Source organism: Bombina bombina, chromosome 2 (assembly GCF_027579735.1).
Source record: "Bombina bombina isolate aBomBom1 chromosome 2, aBomBom1.pri, whole genome shotgun sequence".
In the NCBI taxonomy this organism is placed as follows: Eukaryota; Metazoa; Chordata; class Amphibia; order Anura; family Bombinatoridae; genus Bombina; species Bombina bombina.
The window spans coordinates 953,228,463-953,241,867 of record NC_069500.1 but is presented as its reverse complement, the minus strand read 5'-3'; positions in this window follow the sequence as shown (position 1 = coordinate 953,241,867).

Here is a 13,405-nt window from a genome sequence, read left to right as displayed (position 1 = left end):
ACTGTGTTGCCTACCAATACCAAGGATAATTGTGCCTGGATGAGACATCAGGCCATGCACAAATGCGGTCACAACAAGTGTAAACCGTGTGATTATGTAAGGACAGGCAATACTTTTTCGAGTTATGTCACAGGCCAAACATACACCATTAAATCACTCCTGAACTGCACGTGCAAATATGTTATTTACATTTTAAATTGCTCTCAATGTAGAATCCAATACATAGGTCTCACCTCTAGGGACATTAACACCAGAATTAGGGAACACCTGTCCTCCTTCACCACAGCCAAATCCAGTACTCCGGCAGTACAGCATTTTGGAGTATATCATGGTGGTAATCTCTCTACTTTTTCATGGAGTGCAATAGAGAAAGTGCACAAACCCAAAAGAGGGGGTTCTATTGATCGCATATTGGAGTTGAGGGAGGCATTTTGGATTTTTACACTAGGCACTCGGATTCCTGGTGGCCTCAACTCCAAATACGACATTATGAACCTATGGTGAATACTCCTGTTTCTGTTTCCCCCCCCCCACAGCCATATAATTTAATTTTAGTTTCATTTTAGTCATATTTTTCTCACTCGAATACACATCCTATTTATTTATTTTCATTTTTATATATACTTTTTTGTCTCATCCATGTATACAGGGTTTTTGTGCCATATATATACATTACATATTTTTGGCCATTTAAGCATTAAGTTTTTTCATATTCCAGTGCTTTGACATTTGGACATTTAATAATGTCCCCTTCTCCATGTTACTAGGGCCCCTAACTTTAATTTTAAATTGTTTAACTAGGCATTCTCATTTCTTTCCCCAGTGTTTATTTAAGAGTATATAATACAAAGCATATTTTGTGTATCTTTTTTATACATGCTCCATGTTGTTTATATATCTAGGTTTTTGTTCCCTTTGGTGTTTCTCTGCTTTACATTTTATTAGTGTAAATATAGGTCCCTAGCGGGTCCAATTAGCAACAGCACTTTGTCTTTCTAGGGAGGTTGTATAGTTAATGTTTCTCCATTATGTATATTATTCAGGCAACAGGTGTGATAATATTATTTTAACCAGTTAGATTTTAGGTAAGTGTATATAAGGGGTGTGACACATAGCACTACAGGCTATGACTACGGCTGCAAGCCGAAACGCGTAAGCCATTCAGTGCCACACCTGATTGCTCTTATGTTGTTTGTGTGCCATCGATATTTTAACATATTTCTCAATAAAGACGTTTTTATCAGAATCTGCAGGATCTCTGTTTTTCTCATTTTGCTGTTCTGGCCAGTCTTCCTGGATTTTTTCGCTGTGGGGAGGTGTGTGCAGTATCCCTTCAGCCATTGGTGGAGTACGTGACTGGATTCATGCAGCCGTGCTGCTTTGGGTGAGTGACGGAACCAAGCAGCCAATAGGAGTCAGCGCATGCCGAGAGGCGAGCAGAAGCAACGATGAGGATTTCAAACTTACCCACAAGGACGCCAAGCGAGCTGAACCGGTGGACAGATGAGCACTTGGAGAAGGTAAAAGATTACCCGTGCATCGCAGAGCCTTTCAAGTTCCGGTTATAAGGTAGCTCGTTTTGGGCAGCAGTGGGGACATTTGAACTTTGATTTGAGATTTTGGCCTTACACCTGTGTTCGTGAAGTCACGCCCTACATCTAGCAGACAAGCACTTGTTGGACTTTGACTATTTAGCCAAGTACTGTCAGGACACAAGTAGTTACTAACTACACATTACTTAACGTAACTGAGCTCCTTCTTTGTATGTGTTGGATTAGGAAATTTCATATTTTTTAAAACAGCCACATGATAACCGGAGGGTGAACCTACTCTTTCCAGTAAGGGTTACATGCCCATATAAGATGCATTAGGGGCTAAGTTAAGGGCTGTTTAACTGACATTCCCTAGTAGTAGACTTTAGGTGTTTATCCAAGCAAAGCGCTCCCTAAAGACTCTACTATTCCGGGTTGCATACAACCTACACTAACCTTTCCTAACTCCATTGCTATCCCCTTGAACCTCTTAGCATGTAAGCCTATGAGCTCAGCTGTTTGTAGATCACCTTCATAAGAGCCGACTACACCAGTGCAACTCTCGGCAGTACCCTCTACCCATTTGATCCCTATAAATGTTATGGTATACTGCCTATGTTTATTGCACTGCGGAATCTGGTTGGCACTCTACAAATACCTGATAATAATAATAATAATAATAATAATAATAATAATAATAATAATTGTGTCCTCTCTTGCTCCTCATGAATGAATGTCCATGTATATGTGTATACCTCAATGGCCTACTAAATGCAAGTACAAGATATCGTGTTATAAAGATACATAATATAGCTATAAATATGAAGAAAAACCTTTTGTCACATAAGGTATTAATTAAAGTTGCACAATTTTGTATTTAAAACCACCACAAATGTAATGATAAGAAAGGAACTGGAAAGATACATTATTTTAAAACACATGAGTATATTTGTTTTTGCACATCAATACAGAAGATGTCAAAAGTAAAGAGTAAACATCTTGTAAAATATTGTGGAGGAATGCTGAGGCAATAAATATTTGTTTAAATGACTGAGGAAATAATGAATTTGAAACAAGGAAGCAAAGAACAAGGAAATAATTTACATTTTTACATCAACCATATAATATCTATGGAGTCATGTGAACAACTATTAGAGGAAAATTGAGTTTATTCTGCAAAAGTATAAACCTTAACTGGAAATTATAATAAATCTATCATCTATATGAAAGCAAAATTTAAGCACACTAATTTATTTTATTTGCCTGAAACAAATGTGAAGTAAAAGCTGTATATATTAACCAAAAGCAATATGGCAGTATCTATCTATTTATCTATCTATCTAAATGTAAAATTTTAGTTAATGATCCTTACCCTTCAAACTATTTCCATCCACCTGGTTGTTAATTTCAAAATGTCCATATAAGCACAATAGTGATCCATTAGGTAGAAAGTTATTGTACCAGGTTTGACAATTAAAGGGACACTCAAGTCAAAATTAAACTTTCATGATTCATGATTTCAATTTTAAACAACTTTCCAATTTACTTTCATTAAAGGGACAGTCAATACTAAAATCGTTATTGTTTAAAAAGATAGAATGCCTTTACTACCCATTCCCCAGTGCTGCACAACCAACATTGTTATATTAATATACGTTATAACATTTAAACCTCTAAATTTCTGCCTGTTTCTAAGCCACTACAGACAGCCTCTTATCACATGTTTATTTATTTGCTTTTCACAACAGGAGACTGCTAGTTCATGTGGGCCATATAGATAACATTGTGTTCACACCTGTGGAGTTAATTAAGAGTCAGCAGCACAACACAGCACTAAATGACTAAAATGCAAGTAAGTAAGTAATACAACCTACAGTAAAAGAATGCAACACAGTAACTTAAAGTGAAAGTAAACTATCAAGCACCTCTGTGCCGCAACGCAAAATACATATAAAATGATGTTGAGTTTAATTCATGATTTTTTTTATATATTATCTAATAAACTCATAATTGTACTTTTTAATCTGCTTATGTATATTGCCGTTCCTCCGCCTGGATAAAAAAAAATCATTATTTTGATATGACGAATATTGTCTTAACGATTCTTATTGGTCCCCCAGTGGCGTCTGAAAATCCTGACTCTATGCCCCCAACTTCAACTACGCATGCGTGTCTACAATTTACTCCCTGTATAGAAGCGTGTTCATGGACACGCATGCGCATTATCTTCAACAGGGAAACTTTGTGATTGACGTACCAGCAATGGCACAAAGCGATCACAACAAGTAAATACGTCGGATCAATCAAACGCATGCACAATATATGTTGCTTCACGGGAGCGCGCATGGATGAACGCATAAGAGCGGGTGGGACCGCTCTTACTTGTAAAATAGCAAAACCAGGAAATGAGCTGGGGGGCGGAGGAACATCAGAGACGGTATGTTAGAAAAATTTATAATATATAAAAAAAGAAGGAATTAAAAAAAAAAAAACATTTAGCGACTACATAGAGAATCCATTGCATTAAATCTGTTGGTGAAAATTTACTTTCACTTCAAACTAAGTAAGACTTGCTGAATTGGCATTTACTACTCACCAGTAACTATGTAAAATAATGGAGCAAAAAATAGGTTAGTCTAAGCTATACCCTTAATGCTAGAATAGATCAAAGAAAGGCTTGTTCCTATTTTATTTCTTAATATTAAACCATTAGTATGCCTAATAGGGCAGCCAATCTATGACAATGAAACATAGACCTGAAACCAATAGAAATCAGCAGCTTAGGTTCTTATGTTAATCCTGAGCAGGGGCTGTAATGAAATTAGATCCCTTTAAGAGGCTATGGTATAATATCAATATCAGTATGTATTTAAGTATAAAAATATATGCAAGAACATATCTACAGAATTCAAACTAGACCTATGCATAGGGAAGCAATACATATTGCGTATATTAATAAAGTGTAAAATATAACTATAATAAAAAATTGTATTTTGCTTTTAAAAAATATTTTAAAAAAATATGTATTATAAATAAGTGTATCTTTGTTCACAGGTAAGGAGCACAAACGTTAAACGTAAATTTGATAGTGTAATGTCTGGTTACCGTAGCAAATAATTGATTTTCGAGAAATCCGACATCAGACGGAAGCATTAACACAACATTAACTTACACCTACACAAAAATAGCGACAACACAATGCACAAAATATTTCAATGGAAACCTGGTACTAAAATGGAGTCGTAAACTACTTTTAGCTGTCGGCCACTTCGGTATCTTACGGCCCCATTTTTAACAACTCAATGGAAGCGAGCCCTTAAATTGGAAAGTTGTTTAAAATTGTATGCACTATCTGAATCATGAAAGAAAAGTTTTGGGTTTCATGTCCCTTTAAATAAGTATTTATATTTTTTATGTATTGATGTTTTCCTGTAAAATATAAGCTAAGATTCCGGCTCAATAGCCTACATATGGAAGATTAGAGGACATAAATGCAGCATGATACGACCTAATAGTTACCCCACTCTAGTTCTCAGGAGGATCCAAGCTATGAGGCATACGAGTATTCCAAATTTCAAAAGACTAAATGCCTCAAGGAGACCAGGATAGTTGTTTATGGTCTTAGTAAGCTATAGTAACTCCACAATCACTAAGTTGTATGGTCAAGCTGTACCACCGACATTCTTTTCTGGTCTTAATAGTAGGGGGCTGACAATTCTTATTACAGGAAACATACCTACATTTTTTGTAACTTATACGTTCCTAATCAAAAGAATAAGAAGTTTTGGGAGTCTCTACTAGTTACCCTTTCACCTTTTCTGGACTCTTCAATTGTATTAGGGGGGATATCAATTTGACACCAAACATACTCTGTTATATACAGACCCACTAGCAATCACACCTACTAAGGTGAGAGGTAGATCTGAAACCAACATTTTTAAAGACTTATGTTCCTCGCTCAAATTGGTAGATGCCTGCATGTCAAAAGTAATTGTGACTCTCTCACGGATAGACTGTTTCTTTGTTTCTGAATCCCTACTCTATTAGGTTTTAGATGCAGAAATTGGGGAGATAATTGTCTTGGATCAATCCCCATTATGGTAATAATAGAATCTTCTCAACCGTAGTAATAGGTGCGCAATATCTAATTACATCTCCTGCTTTTAGAGATCATCTGATTGGTTGTCAGAATGACTGCTTTGCCAACAACTATCAACATTAAACAGACCAGAAATGTTGGAATGCATCGAAAGCTGTATTATCTGGCAATTTTTTCTCATACCTAATGCACTTTTGACGTGATGCACGCCAAAGACTAGAATTTCTACAAACCAAACTAGCACAGGTCACACTGAATATTGTGCCTCCCCTGACTCAACACCTAATGAACAATATATAGAGGTCAAATGAGAAGATGATGCTTTTTTGACTCAGCAAGCTTCACAAAGTATGATGAAGACACAAGGTAGATTTTAGGTATGGGGTCGAGTAGACTTTTGACACAGTTAATTAACCCATGGGTATTGGGAAAAGACATAGAAGTGATTAAAGACCAAGGTCAACTGGTTAGGAATCCAAATCTTAAAGTACAAGCTTTTGCTTCATATTATTGAAAATTTTACCCTAAACTTTGTTTGCTCTCAGGTATTATTATGGATAAACAAAGATAAATCAGATAAATTAAATACCCCTATTACCGTAGAGGAGGTCACTGCAGAGAAAGCCATCAATAGAGTAGAGTGGGATCATTTGTTCTATACATCACGCAAATTTAAATTTTCAGGTCCCTTTGTTTCTTTTATTCAACCTCTTTATTCATTACCAATTGCCAATACATTAGTTAATAATTTATTCTCTCCAAAAATAACTTTACAAAGGGCAAGGCTGTCCCTTGTCACCCTTATGATTTAACATTGCTTTGGAACCCTTGGAAAGGAGGTTAATAGAAGCATTTGCTGATATTTATATAGCAGGTGTGCCCCCCAACATGTAGTGCTCTATGTAGATTACATTCTTCTTTTTTGTGCAGTACTTATGTCTGTTTTGTTTGACTTTGATTCATTCTCTGGCTACAAGATAAATATGCAAAAATCAGAGATTCTACAGCTGCGAAGACCAAAAGAGGACCGAACTGTCTATCCTTTTGTGATAGCTAAACAGTATCTTTTATATCTAGTTATAAAACTACATGCCAATCCTAATTGTTATAATTTAAATATAGGCTCCATTTTTCATACTCTCTATGACCAAATGAGAAGTTGCGTGGCTTGCCACTCTCTTTGTCCGGTAGACTTAGGTGAGCAATCATGGTTTTGCGAACCATTTTCATTTTGCTGATATTACAAGTGGAGCGAAATCATAATTGTGCTAGCGCAAATCATCCTTTACGCTTCAATCCTTACCGCGTTCTCATAGCTGTGGTTAACTGTTTTCCGAAAAACAAAAAAGTTGCACAAAACACTTCAAAAATACTTTACAAAGTACAGTTACACTCATGTTAACACTGTATAATAAAAATTATTTAAAAAAATATTGCACATAAAAGTTACAAGGGTTTAAAGATTTATATGTGTATATATGTATTTACAGTCATATATACACATACATACATATGTACGCATGTATAAACATATACTGTATATATAAGTGCATTATATCCCTTTGCTATTTAACAGATAAAAACATGATAAAACATATTTATGCAACATTCATATTTAAAGGGACATGAAACCCAAAATGTTTCTTTCATAATAAAGATAGAGAATACAATTTTAAACAACTTTCCAATTTACTTCAATTATTTAATTTGCTTTCTTCTCTTGTTATCTTTTGGTGAAAATGTTATCTTGGCAAGCTCAGGAGCAGCAGAGAACCTAGGTTCTAACTGTTGATTGGTCGCTGCATATATACATATTGATTATCATTGGCTCACCCATGTGTTCATATAGAAACCAGAAGTGCATTGCTGCTCCTTCAACAAATTATACCAAGAGAATGAAACAAATTAGATAATAGAATTAGAAAGTTGTTTAAAATTGTATTTTTTGGTTCCATGTCCCTTAACTATGTATTTGCTGCAAATATTTCACATTTGCTAATGTGAATATGCTTTGTTGTTTGCTCATTCTTCATTGACTTCTATGGGGAATGTGAAACGGCAATGGCGTTTGTGCGATCTCGGGTGTTTGGTTTTTTTTCCACTTTTTTTTCTCTATTGAACCCTATGGGGGAATACATGCATGCGCACGCGGAAACTATTTGGGTTAACGCTAGTGCAAAATACGTTTTTTTTGGAACTTGTAATACAAACACAACCCGACAAGCGCAAAAATGAAAATCCTTACACAAAAAAAATAAATACGAGCTGTTTTGGAAAATGTGTCTCTTACCTACCTACAGCGCATGGCTAAACCGATAAGCTTAAGACAGATTGGATCAAATATTCTTTACACTGACCCATAAATGTATGGTGGTCAGCACATACTTACATTAAGAGATCTCATAACATATCAAGATATAGGCCCATCATTGGCAATCCAGAATTTCCCATGGCTGATAAAACACAACCTTTTCGGATGAGGGAAGAAAAGGTACTGTTCAGTATTAATGCTATTTTAGATCAAGTCTTGCACTCTATTTAAACCTTTACCTCCTTACAAAAAAAATGTGACATGCCCAGACAATAATTTTATGCTTACTTACAGTTGTGTCACTATGTGGGGGACAGGGTCTAAGATGATGAACAATTTTGGGACTGGTTCCCCTTTCTGTATTTCTCAAACTTTGTTTACCTTGGGCAGGTTCTTCATATGGAGATCTATCAATATTTATTGAGCAAGCAATTGGAAAAAGTTCAGATACTAACAATGGGAAAATTGTCTGGAACTAGAGGTCACATGGGATGAAGTAAGGAATGGCCTGGAAAAGGAAAAAAGGGCTGATCTTTCTGCTTCATTGAGAGAATTCTTAATAAGGATTCTACATAGAGTTTATATTACACCAACAGATATTTCAAAATGGGTGGGATTGAGTTAGAGTACTTGCTCTAAATATCATTCAACTACTCCTTATATTTTACATTACTTTTGGGAATGCCTCAGGATTAAGCAGTTTTGGAGCAAGATCAAATTTTGGATTCACAGTAAATAGTGATGTCGCGAATAGTTCGCTGGCGAATAGTTCCCGGCGAACATAGCTTGTTCACGTTCGCCACGGCGGGCGAACATATGCGATGTTCGATCCGCCCCCTATTCGTCATCATTAAGTAAACTTTGACCCTGTATCTCACAGTCTGCAGACACATTTCAGCCAATCAGCAGCAGACACTCCCTCCCAGACCCTCCCAGCTCCTGGGCAGCAGCCATTTTAGATTCATTCTTATCCTGCATTCTTATTGAGAGGAGGGATAGAGTAGCCGCTGCTGATTTTATAGGGAAATTGATAGCTAGGCTAGTGTATTCAGTGTCCACTACAGTCCTGAAGGACTCATCTGATCTCTGCTGTAAGGACAGCACCCCAAAAAGCCCTTTTTAGGGATAGAACATCAGTCGTTTTTTGTTTTTTTTGCCTGTGTAATTTTGACTGTGAAACATCAGTCTGCTAGTGTAATCTAATTGCAGTTGCCTGCCTGCAGTGCCACCACTCATATCTGTTGTAACAGTAGTGTAAATTTTGTAAAAAAAAACTTTTTTGACTGTGAAACATCAGTCTGCTAGTGAAATCTAATAGCAGTTGCCTGCCTGCCAGCGTGTGTGCCAGGCCCACTTGCCAACTAGTGCCACCACTCATATCTGTTGTAACAGTATTGTAAATTTTGTAAAAAAAAACTTTTTTGACTGTGAAACATCAGTCTGCTAGTGTAATCTAATTGCAGTTGCCTGCCTGCCAGCGTGTGTGCCAGGCCCACTTGCTAAGTGCCACCACTCATATCTGTTGTAACAGTAGTGTAAATTTTGAAAAAAAAAACTTTTTGGACTGTGAAACATCAGTCTGCTAGTGTAATCTAATTGCAGTTGCCTGCCTGCCAGCGTGTGTGCCAGGCCCACTTGAAAACCAGTGCCACCACTCATATCTGTTGTAACAGTAGTGTAAATATTTAAAAAAAACAACTTTTTTGACTGTGAAACATCAGTCTGCTAGTGTAATCTAATTGCAGTTGCCTGTCTGCATGTTTGCCAGGCCCACTTGCCAACTAGTGCCACCACTCATATCTGTTGTAACAGTAGTGTAAATTTTTTTTTAAAAAATGTTTTTGACTGTGAAACATCAGTCTGCTAGTGTAATCTAATAGCAGTTGCCTGCCTGCCAGCGTGTGTGCCAGGCCCACTTGCTAAGTGCCACCACTCATATCTGTTGTAACAGTATTGTAAATTTTGTAAAAAAAAACTTTTTTGACTGTGAAACATCAGTCTGCTAGTGTAATCTAATTGCAGTTGCCTGCCTGCCAGCGTGTGTGCCAGGCCCACTTGCCAACTAGTGCCACCACTCATATCTGTTGTAACAGTATTGTAAATTTTTAAAAAAAAACTTTTTTGACTGTGAAACATCAGTCTGCTAGTGTAATCTAATTGCAGTTGCCTGCCTGCCAGCGTGTGTGCCAGGCCCACTTGCCAACTAGTGCCACCACTCATATCTGTTGTAACAGTATTGTAAATTTAAAAAAATAATAATTTTTGACTGTGAAACATCAGTCTGCTAGTGTAATCTAATTGCAGTTGCCTGCCTGCCAGTGTGTGTGCCAGGCCCACTTGCCAACTAGTGCCACCACTCATATCTGTTGTAACAGTATTGTAAATTTTGTAAAAAAAAACTTTTTTGACTGTGAAACATCAGTCTGCTAGTGTAATCTAATTGCAGTTGCCTGCCTGCCAGCGTGTGCCAGGCCCACTTGCCAACTAGTGCCACCACTCATATCTGTTGTAACAGTAGTGTAAATTTTTTTTAAAAAAATGTTTTTGACTGTGAAACATCAGTCTGCTAGTGTAATCTAATAGCAGTTGCCTGCCTGCCAACGTGTGAGCCAGGCCCACTTGCTAAGTGCCACCACTCATATCTGTTGTAACAGTATTGTAAATTTTGTAAAAAAAAACTTTTTTGACTGTGAAACATCAGTCTGCTAGTGTAATCTAATTGCAGTTGCCTGCCTGCCAGCGTGTGTGCCAGGCCCACTTGCCAACTAGTGCCACCACTCATATCTGTTGTAACAGTATTGTAAATTTTGTAAAAAAAACCTTTTTTGACTGTGAAACATCAGTCTGCTAGTGTAATCTAATTGCAGTTGCCTGCCTGCCAGCGTGTGTGCCAGGCCCACTTGCCAACTAGTGCCACCACTCATATCTGTTGTAACAGTATTGTAAATGTAAAAAAAAAAATTTTTTTGACTGTGAAACATCAGTCTGCTAGTGTAATCTAATTGCAGTTGCCTGCCTGCCAGTGTGTGTGCCAGGCCCACTTGCCAACTAGTGCCACCACCCATATCTGTTGTAACAGTATTGTAAATTTTTAAAAAAAAACATTTTTGACTGTGAAACATCAGTCTGCTAGTGTAATCTAATTGCAGTTGCCTGCCTGCCAGTGTGTGTGCCAGGCCCACTTGCTAAGTGCCACCACTCATATCTGTTGTAACAGTAGTGTAAATATTTTAAAAAAAAACTTTTTTGACTGTGAAACATCAGTCTGCTAGTGTAATCTAATTGCAGTTGCCTGCCTGCCAGCGTGTGTGCCAGGCCCACTTGCCAACTAGTGCCACCACTCATATCTGTTGTAACAGTAGTGTAAATATTTAAAAAAAAAACTTTTTTGACTGTGAAACATCAGTCTGCTAGTGTAATCTAATTGCAGTTGCCTGCCTTCCTGCCAGCGTGTGTGCCAGGCCCACTTGCCAACTAGTGCCACCACTCATATCTGTTGTAACAGTAGTGTAAATTTTTTAAAAAAAAATGTTTTTGACTGTGAAACATCAGTCTGCTAGTGTAATCTAATAGCAGTTGCCTGCCTGTCAGCGTGTGTGCCAGGCCCACTTGCTAAGTGCCACCACTCATATCTGTTGTAACAGTAGTGTAAATATTTAAAAAAAAAACTTTTTTGACTGTGAAACATCAGTCTGCTAGTGAAATCTAATAGCAGTTGCCTGCCTGCCAGCGTGTGTGCTAGGCCCACTTGCCAACTAGTGTAACAGTATTGTAAATTTTGTAAAAAAAAACTTTTTTGACTGTGAAACATCAGTCTGCTAGTGTAATCTAATTGCAGTTGCCTGCCTGCCAGCGTGTGTGCCAGGCCCACTTGCCAACTAGTGCCACCACTCATATCTGTTGTAACAGTATTGTAAATTTTTTAAAAAAAACTTTTTTGACTGTGAAACATCAGTCTGCTAGTGTAATCTAATTGCAGTTGCCTGCCTGCCAGCGTGTGTGCCAGGCCCACTTGCCAACTAGTGCCACCACTCATATCTGTTGTAACAGTATTGTAAATTTTTTGAAAAAAACTTTTTTGACTGTGAAACATCAGTCTGCTAGTGTAATCTAATTGCAGTTGCCTGCCTGCCAGTGTGTGTGCCAGGCCCACTTGCTAAGTGCCACCACTCATATCTGTTGTAACAGTAGTGTAAATATTTTAAAAAAAAACTTTTTGACTGTGAAACATCAGTCTGCTAGTGTAATCTAATTGCAGTTGCCTGCCTGCCAGCGTGTGTGCCAGGCCCACTTGCCAACTAGTGCCACCACTCATATCTGTTGTAACAGTAGTGTAAATATTTTTAAAAAAAACTTTTTTGACTGTGAAACATCAGTCTGCTAGTGTAATCTAATTGCAGTTGCCTGCCTTCCTGCCAGCGTGTGTGCCAGGCCCACTTGCCAACTAGTGCCACCACTCATATCTGTTGTAACAGTAGTGTAAATTTTTAAAAAAAAAATGTTTTTGACTGTGAAACATCAGTCTGCTAGTGTAATCTAATAGCAGTTGCCTGCCTGTCAGCGTGTGTGCCAGGCCCACTTGCTAAGTGCCACCACTCATATCTGTTGTAACAGTAGTGTAAATATTTAAAAAAAAAAACTTTTTTGACTGTGAAACATCAGTCTGCTAGTGAAATCTAATAGCAGTTGCCTGCCTGCCAGCGTGTGTGCTAGGCCCACTTGCCAACTAGTGCCACCACTCATATCTGTTGTAACAGTATTGTAAATTTTGTAAAAAAAAACTTTTTTGACTGTGAAACATCAGTCTGCTAGTGTAATCTAATTGCAGTTGCCTGCCTGCCAGCGTGTGTGCCAGGCCCACTTGCCAACTAGTGCCACCACTCATATCTGTTGTAACAGTATTGTAAATTTTTTTAAAAAAACTTTTTTGACTGTGAAACATCAGTCTGCTAGTGTAATCTAATTGCAGTTGCCTGCCTGCCAGCATGTGTGCCAGGCCCACTTGCTAAGTGCCACCACTCATATCTGTTGTAACAGTAGTGTAAATATTTAAAAAAAAAACTTTTTTGACTGTGAAACATCAGTCTGCTAGTGTAATCTAATTGCAGTTGCCTGCCTGCCAGCGTGTGTGCCAGGCCCACTTGCCAACTAGTGCCACCACTCATATCTGTTGTAACAGTAGTGTAAATATTTTTAAAAAAACTTTTTTGACTGTGAAACATCAGTCTGCTAGTGTAATCTAATTGCAGTTGCCTGCCTGCCAGCGTGTGTGCCAGGCCCACTTGCCAACTAGTGCCACCACTCATATCTGGTGCCACAGTAGATTGCATGTGCAGTGCCCCAAATTTGAAGTAGGAGGACCGACCAAGCATCTTTTTCCATCTCCCGGTTCCTAAAATCCATGCCATATACACGTTCCCTGGCGCAGCAACTGCCTCTGGGAACCTTACCATGGGTCCCAGA